We start from the raw sequence: 9549 nt of genomic DNA, 5'->3' as shown, positions 1-9549 counted from the left end.
TCTAGAAGTGGCCACAACACTGGATCCACTAAATCAATGCACCGCCGAGTAGTCAGGGCACCTGGAATGAAGATTAGAAGAGTCTGGATACTGGACATTATACTCCCTCACATACACACCATAATCCCAGAACACGACCGGAGCCTGGACGGTCGCATCTTGGCACCATCCAGGTTAAAAATTATTTATCCCCAGACATGAATTATGGCATGGGACAGAACGTCAGACAGGTGAGGGATATTGTTGTTTTTTGTTTTTGTTTTATTACAGGAGACAAGGGATTTTGTGGAATTAGGATGTGTGCACATGTAACACCCCAGATAACCGCCTGTTACAGTGGCACTGCTTTCCTCACGGGGAGTGATGTCATGCTTGGAAGCGAGAAAGGATCCCTTTAACAGGTAGGCAGTACATGCAACACTGTTCTGACTCCAGGCCAGAAGGGGGAGCTCTGAAACGTTTCAGGGGAGCTTCCCTAGGTATAGATATATTCTGGTCTGGAGGAGGAGTTAGTTAGTCTGTCAGAGGCAGAGAGCAGTGGATAGTTGGTGAGAGGAGAGTGAAGAGAGTGGAAGTAGACAGAGAGAGTCTGAGAGGAAAGCTGGGGCCGTGCAGCCACGTGAGGTGCTGCAGCTCCTGGAAGTAACGAGAACAGAGCAGTCTGTAGGAGACTGAGAGGGGAAGTGAAGTGCAGGAGAAGTAAAGAGCTGGAGGGAAGCTGAGACTGAGCTTCCTCTACGCTGAATCGCAGAATTCCGGTAGCCAGAAGACCGAGGTTGTGGGGGTAACTCTATGCCCCACGGCAGAAACCGGCGGACAGGAGATTGCATGTCGCCTGTCCACCATTAACACCCGAAGGCACAGTAGTAGATAGAACCCGGAGTCATCTGAGAGACCCTGTAAAAAGGCACGAGTTACCTGCCATGCGGGTAGTGTCCTACCAGCAAGGGGGACAGAGAGAATGTGTGGACCTTGTGTGAGGCCTAAGGCAGCAAGGGACTACAGCACAGCGCGGAAGGTAAGGCTTCCAACCCCACCTGGCTAAGGGGATTCCTTAGTCGCTTCCAAGCCAGTACCTGTGATCCGGGGGCCTGGACTGTAGCTGCCTTACACCAGTAAAGAGGAAAAGAGACTGCAACCTTGTGTCCTCTGCTTCTTACTACACCATCTTTATTTATTACACCGGGAGCCCTGGGGATTCAGCTTCACCTGTGGGAAGCCATACTATTCCTGCTGCCATTACATCACCCCAGTGGACCCCTTTAAGCAGCGTCGGTCATCCCTGACCGAATACCACAGGTGGCGTCACGAACAAACTTTATTCAACAAACCCTTTAAAGCCCTTTCTTTAATTTGCACGCCCAGGGCCACGGACCGGGTCGCTACCACCCTGACCACTCCTTTAATAATGACCAGTCCTGATACCGAGTACCCCTAGGCCCAGCCAGGGTGCTCCACAAAGGTGCGTTTTTTCGTGCGGAAATGAGCCAAAAATGCTATGGAAACCTTGTGCAAGCTAAAGCGAATTACAATGATAATCCTGAAGTGTTGTGCACATGATCAGTAAATTACCTTAATTATGCGTTTTTTTCTGCAGCATGTCAATTCTTTGTGCGTTTCTGCAGTGTTTTTCGCCCATTGACTTCAAATGAGTCAGTCAAATCTGCAGCAAAAACGTAGGCATAAAAATGTTTGCAGATTTGCTGATTTTTTGTTTGCGTTTTTAGAACGCTGCAGGGTAACGCTGTCAGATGTCAGCATGACTCCGCAGCTGTGATTGTGACAAACGGTAACACTCTCACCATTAGATGTCACCGTCGGTCAGAGCGCTGCGGGGTCATGCTGTCAGAGTAACCCCGCAGCAATGACCTGTGTTAAAAAGCTTACTGCAGTTCAGCAGGCGTGGACTGATGAGACTACTGCTCCCATTGGGCTACGTCTGCTGTCACTGATAACAGTGACAGCAGATACCGCTGATGGGAGATGTAGTCTCATCTGCCAGCACCTGTGCTCACAGTTAAAAAAAAAAAGTTAAATAGTTACATACATATTCAAATAAAAACAAACAAACATTATACTCACCTAACACCAAATTCCTGATGCCCTTTGTCTCCTAGAAATACTATAAAATACTAAATCACCTATACTCACCTGCCTGCCGTAGTCCATATAAGGCCGTGTTACACTTGGGAGTGCAGTGCGAGAATCTCGCGCATCAATTCTGGCACTGTCACCGGCACTCGGACCAGAGTGTGAAGTTGCATGTATTTCTTTGCAGTTGAACGCTCTGGCCCGAACCGCCAGCGGCAGTGTCGAGAATCGATGCGTGAGTTTCTCGCATTTCACTCGCAAGTGTGACACCAGCCTAATACTGAGTCGAGAGATGTGACTGCTCTACCCGGCCTGTGGCGATACACTGATAGGAGGTAATCGCCCCCGCAGTGTATCACTGAGCTGCTGTGACAGTTCACCGAAGTTCATCAGCTGATCATCTTTGGTGCTCTCACTTACAGCACCACTGCGTGAGAACTTTCTCACGGCATCTCAGTGATACACTGCGGGAGTGATTACCTCCTGTCAGTGTATCGCCGACTGTCTTTAAGAGGAGTCACATCAGTGACTGCTCTCAAAGTGATCAGGATCGTCGTGGGACATTATGGATTATCTTCTCGGTGGACAGGGGAGGAATATTGTGGTTTATTTTATTTTTGTTGCAGGAGATGTTGACATTGGTGGATTAGGCATTCGGTAAGTATGGTTTAATTAAGATTCATTAAAGGAGTCAGTGTTATCATTTTAAATAAAGGACTTTATTCTGGTGTGTGTGTTTTTATAAAATATCACTATGGGGTTACTAATGTATAACTGTCTTATAGATGCCTCTCCATTACTAACCTGTGGGCTTGATGTCACTTGACAATACAAAGGTGGCATCAACCCCACAAACATGAACCTCACTTGCTACCAATGCAGAGCAAGTGGGAAGAGCAAGGCTAAGTGCCATATTTGGTGCACCTTATAGATGCACCTTTTCTGGGGTGGCGGAGAGCTGATGTTTTCACCCTGGGAGGGGCCAATATCCATGGACCCTTCCTAGGCTATTAATATCATCCCACAGCTGTCTGATTAGCCTTTGCTTGGCTGGTTATTCAAAATACAGGGGAATCCAAGCCGTTTTATTTATTTATTCATTTATAGAGCAGGCGGCGGCTGATGAATATTCCCATCAGCCGCTGCCTGCTCTCGCTGTTATTAGCGGCAGCGGGTGAAGGCTAATGAGAGTAATAGTCCCATCCGCTGTCGCCTGCTGACGCTGTTATCAGTTGAAAATAACTCATCATTCTTCCCTGCTTGCGCTGATCACCTGGAGAGCAGGGGAGAATGATGAGAGCCGTCTTCAGCACCCGGCGACAGGGAACAACGCTAACTGTACCGCTGCTTTCCAAGCACCGGTACATGTCACATTGATGACATCCCAGTGTGTCATCCGTGTGCACGTGCGTGGAACGTTTTACGACTTGGGCTACTGTTAAAAAACGGACATGTCAGCATATTTTGTCCACAGACACACGATCCATGGAAACACACTGACATTTGCACAAACCCATTCACTTCAATAGGTCTATGTGTGTTAAGGTACCTTCACACTGAACAACTTAACAACGATAGCGATCCGTGACGTTGCAGCGTCCTGGATAGCGATATCGTTGTGTTTGACACGCAGCAGCGATCAGGATCCTGCTGTGACATCGCTGGTCGGAGCTAGAAGGCCAGCACCTTATTTCGTCGCTGGATCACCCGCTGACATCGCTGAATCGGCGTGTGTGACGCCGATCCAGCGATGTCTTCACTGGTAACCAGGGTAAACATCGGGTTACTAAGCGCAGGGCCGCGCTTAGTAACCCGATATTTACCCTGGTTACCATTGTAAATGTTAAAAAAAACCAAACACTACATACTTACATTCCGGTGTCTGTCGCGTCCCTCGCCGTCAGCTTCCCGCACTGACTGTGAGCGCCGGCCGTAAAGCACAGCGGTGACGTCACCGCTGTGCTCTGCTTTACGGCCGGCCCTCACAGTCAGTGCGGGAAGCTGACGGCGAGGGACGCGACAGACACCGGAATGTAAGTATGTAGTGTTTGTTTTTTTTTAACATTTACAATGGTAACCAGGGTAAACATCGGGTTACTAAGCGCGGCCCTGTGCTTAGTAACCCGATGTTTACCCTGGTTACCCGGGGACCTCGGCATCGTTGGTCGCTGGAGAGCTGTCTGTGTGACAGCTCTCCAGTGACCACACAAAGACTAAACAGCGACGCTGCAGCGATCGGCATCGTTGTCTATATCGCTGCAGCGTCGCTTAACCCCTTTACCCCCAAGGGTGGTTTGCACGTTAATGACCGGGCCAATTTTTACAATTCTGACCACTGTCCCTTTATGAGGTTATAACTCTGGAACGCTTCAATGGATCCTGGTGATTCTGACATTGTTTTCTCGTGACATATTGTACTTCATGACAATGGTAAAAATTATTTGATAGTACCTGCGTTTATTTGTGAAAAAAACGGAAATTTGGCGAAAATTATGAAAATTTCGCAATTTTCCAACTTTGAATTTTTATGCAATTAAATCACAGAGATATGTCACACAAAATACTTAATAAGTAACATTTCCCACATGTCTACTTTACATCAGCACAATTTTGGAACCAAAATTTTTTTTTGTTAGGGAGTTATAAGGGTTAAAAGTTGACCAGCAATTTCTCATATCTACAACACCATTTTATTTTAGGGACCACATCTCATTTGAAGTCATTTTGAGGGGTCTATATGATAGAAAATACCCAAGTGTGACACCATTCTAAAAACTACACCCCTCAAGGTGCTCAAAACCATATTCAAGAAGTTTATTAACCCTTCTGGTGCTTCACAGGAATTTTTTGAATGTTTAAATAAAAATGAACATTTAACTTTTTTTCACAAAAAATGTAATTCAGCTCCAATTTGTTTTATTTTACCAAGGGTAACAGGAGAAAATGGACCCCAAACATTGTTGTACAATTTGTCCTGAGTATGCCAATACCCCACATGTGGGGGTAAACCACTGTTTGGGCGCATGGCAGAGCTCGGAAGCGAAGGAGTGCCATTTGACTTTTCAATGCAAAATTGACTGGAATTGAGATGGGACGCCATGTTTCGTTTGGAGAGCCCCTGATGTGGCTAAACATTGAAACCCCCCACAAGTGACACCATTTTGGAAAGTAGACCCCCTAAGGAACTTATCTAGAGGTGTGGTGAGCACTTTGACCCAACAAGTGCTTCACAGAAGTTTATAATGTAGAACCGTAAAAATAAAAAATCATATTTTTTCACAAAAATTATCTTTTCGCCCCCAATTTTTTATTTTCCCAAGGGTAAGAGAAGAAATTGGACCCCAAAAGTTGTTGTACAATTTGTCCTGAGTACGCTGATAGCCCATATGTGGGGGTAAACCACTGTTTGGGCGGATGGGAGAGCTCGGAAGGGAAGGAGCGCCGTTTGACTTTTCAATGCAAAATTGACAGCAATTGAGATGGGACATCATGTTGCGTTTGAAGAGCCACTGATGTGCCTAAACATTGAAACCCCCCACAAGTGACACCATTTTGGAAAGTAGACCCCCTAAGGAACTTATCTAGAGGTGTGGTGAGCACTTTGACCCACCAAGTGCTTCACAGAAGTTTATAATGTAGAACCGTAAAAATAAAAAATCATATTTTTTCACAAAAATTATCTTTTTGCCCCCAATTTTTTATTTTCCCAAGGGTAAGAGAAGAAATTGGACCCCAAAAGTTGTTGTACAATTTGTCCTGAGTACGCGGATACCCCATATGTGGGGGTAAACCACTGTTTGGGTGGATGGGAGAGCTCGGAAGGGAAGGAGCGCCGTTTGACTTTTCAAAGCAAAATTGACAGGAATTGAGATGGGACGCCATGTTGCGTTTGAAGAGCCACTGATGTGCCTAAACATTGAAACCCCCCACAAATGACACCATTTTGGAAAGTAGACCCCCTAAGGAACTTATCTAGAGGTGTGGTGAGCACTTTGACCCACCAAGTGCTTCACAGAAGTTTATAATGCAGAGCCGTAAAAATAAAACAAAATTTTTTTCCCACAAAAATTATTTTTTTAGCCCCCAGTTTTGTATTTTCCTGAGGGTAACAGGAGAAATTGGACCCCAAAATTTGTTGCCCAATTTGTCCTGAGTGCGATGATACACCATATGTGGGGGGAACCACTGTTTGGGCACATGGGAGGGCTCAGAAGGGAAGGAGTGCCATTTGAATGCAGACTTAGATGGAATGGTCTGCAGGTGTCACATTGCGTTTGCAGAGCCCCTAATGTACCTAAACAGTAGAAACCCCCCACAAGTGACACCATTTTGGAAAGTAGACCCCCTTAGGAACTTATCTAGATGTGTGCTGAGCGCTTTGACCCACCAAGGGCTTCACAGAAGTTTATAATGGAGAGCCGTAAAAATAAAACAAAAATTTTTTCCCACAAAAATTATTTTTTAGCCCCCAGTTTTGTATTTTTCCGAGGGTAAAAGGAGAAATTCGACCCCACAATTTGTTGTCCAATTTGTCCTGAGTGCGCTGATACCCCATATGTGGGGGGGAACCACTGTTTGGGCGCATGGGAGGGCTCGGAAGGGAAGGAGCTCCATTTGGAATGAGGACTTAGATGGAATGGTCTGCAGGTGTCACATTGCATTTGCAGAGCCCCTAATGTACCTAAACAGTAGAAACCTCCCACAAGTGACACCATTTTGGAAACTAGACCCCCTAAGGAACTCATCTAGATGTGTTGTGATAGCTTTGAACCCCCAAGTGTTTCACTACAGTTTGTAACGCAGAGCCGTGAAAATTAAAAAAAAAAATCTTTCCCCCCAAAATTATTTTTTAGCCCCCAGTTTTGTATTTTCCCGAGGGTAAGAGGAGAAATTCGACCCCAAAAGTTGTTGTCCAATTTGTCCTGAGTACGCTGATACCCCGTATGTTGGGGGAAACCAACGTTTGAGCGCATGGCAGAGCTCGGAAGGGAAGGAGCGCCATTTGGAATGCAGACTTAGATGGAATGGTCTGCAGACGTCACATTGCATTTGCAGAACCCCTAATGTACCTAAACAGTAGAAACCCCCCACAAGTGACCCCATATTGGAAACTAGACCCCCCAGGGAACTAATCTAGATGTGTTGTGAGAACTTTGAACCCCCAAGTGTTTCACTACAGTTTATAACGCAGAGCCGTGAAAATAAAAAATCTTTTTTTTCCCACAAAAAATATGTTTTAGCCCCGAGTTTTGTATTTTCCCAAGGGTAGCAGGAGAAATTGGACCCCAAAAGTTGTTGTCCTATTTGTCCTGAGTACGCTGATACCCCATATGTTGGGGTAAACCCCTGCTTGGGCACACGGGAGAGCTCGGAAGGGAAGAAGCACTGTTTTACTTTTTCAACGCAGAATTGGCTGGAATTGAGATCAGACGCCATGTCGCGTTTGGAGAGCCCCTGATGTGCCTAAACAGTGGAAACCCCCCAATTATAACTGAAACCCTAATCCAAACACATCCCTAACCCTAATCCCAACAGTAACCCTAACCACACCTCTAACCCTGACACACCCCTAACCCTAATCCCAACCCTATTCCCAACCGTAAATGTAATCTAAACCCTAACTGTAACTTTAGCCCCAACCCAAACTGTAGCCCTAGCCCTAACCCTAGCCCTAGCCCTAACCCTAGCCCTAACCCTAACCCTAGCCCTAACCCTAGCCCTAACCCTAACCCTAGCCCTAACCCTAGCCCTAACCTTAGCCCTAACCCTAGCCCTAACCCTAACCCTAGCCCTAACCCTAGCCCTAACCCTAGCCCTAACCCTAGCCCTAACCCTAGCCCTAACCCTAGCCCTAACCCTAGCCCTAACTCTAACCCTAGCCCTAATGGGAAAATGGAAATAAATACATTTTTTTAATTTTTCCCTAACTAAGGGGGTGATGAAGGGGGGTTTGATTTACTTTTATAGCGGGTTTTTTAGCGGATTTTTATGATTGGCAGCCGTCACACACTGAAAGACGCTTTTTATTGCAAAAAATATTTTTTGCGTTACCACATTTTGAGAGCTATAATTTTTCTATATTCTGGTCCACAGAGTCATGTGAGGTCTTGGTTTTTGCGGGACGAGTTGATGTTTTTATTGGTAACATTTTCGGGCACGTGACATTTTTTGATCGCTTTTTATTCCGATTTTTGTGAGGCAGAATGACCAAAAACCAGCTATTCATGAATTTCTTTTGGGGGAGGCGTTTATACCGTTCCGCGTTTGGTAAAATTGATGAAGCAGTTTTATTCTTCGGGTCAGTACGATTACAGCGACACCTCATTTATATCATTTTTTTATGTTTTGGCGCTTTTATACGATAAAAACTATTTTATAGAAAAAATAATTATTTTTGCATCGCTTTATTCTCAGGACTATAACTTTTTTATTTTTTTGCTGATGATGCTGTATGGCGGCTCGTTTTTTGCGGGACAAGATGACGTTTTCAGCGGTACCATGGTTAGTTATATCTGTCTTTTTGATCGCGTGTTATTCCACTTTTTGTTCGGCGGTATGATTATCAAGCGTTGTTTTTTGCCTCGTTTTTTTTTTTTTTTTCTTACGGTGTTTACTGAAGGGGTTAACTAGTGGGCCAGTTTTATAGGTCGGGCCGTTACGGACGCGGCGATACTAAATATGTGTACTTTTATTGTTTTGTTTTTTTTATTTAGATAAAGAAATGTATTTATGGGAATAATATTTTTATTTTTTTTTTCATTATTTTGGAATATTTTTTTTTATTTTTTTTTACACATTTGAAATTTTTTTTTTTACTTTTTTACTTTGTCCCAGGGGGGGACATCACAGATCAGTGATCTGACAGTTTGCACAGCACTCTGTCAGATCACTGATCTGATAGGAGTGCAGGCTGCTTCACAGTGCCTGCTCTGAGCAGGCTCTGTGAAGCCACCTCCCTCCCTGCAGGACCCGGATCCGCGGCCATCTTGGATCCGGGGCTGGAGGGAGCAGGGAGGGAGGTGAGACCCTCGCAGCAACGCGATCACATCGCGTTGCTGCGGGGGGCTCAGGGAAGCCCGCAGGGAGCCCCCTCCCTGCGCGGTGCTTCCCTGTACCGCCGGCACATCGCGATCATCTTTGATCGCGGTGTGCCGGGGGTTAATGTGCCGGGGGCGGTCCGTGACCGCTCCTGGCACATAGTGCCGGATGTCAGCTGCGATAAACAGCTGACACCCGGCCGCGATCGGCGGCGCTCCCCCCGTGAGCGCTGCCGATCGCACATGACGTACTATTGCGTCCTTGGGAAGTAAAGCCCACCCCACATGGACGCAATAGTACGTCTAATGGCAGAAAGGGGTTAATGTGACGGTACCTTAAGTGTCTCTGGTAAGTGTGAAAACTGTCACCACACGTACTGGTCACACTGATGTGTGAATGCTACATAATGCCTACCTGAGA

This window comes from Ranitomeya imitator, chromosome 2 (assembly GCF_032444005.1).
Source record: "Ranitomeya imitator isolate aRanImi1 chromosome 2, aRanImi1.pri, whole genome shotgun sequence".
Classification (NCBI taxonomy): Eukaryota; Metazoa; Chordata; class Amphibia; order Anura; family Dendrobatidae; genus Ranitomeya; species Ranitomeya imitator.
Note: the sequence above shows the minus strand (reverse complement) of the source record.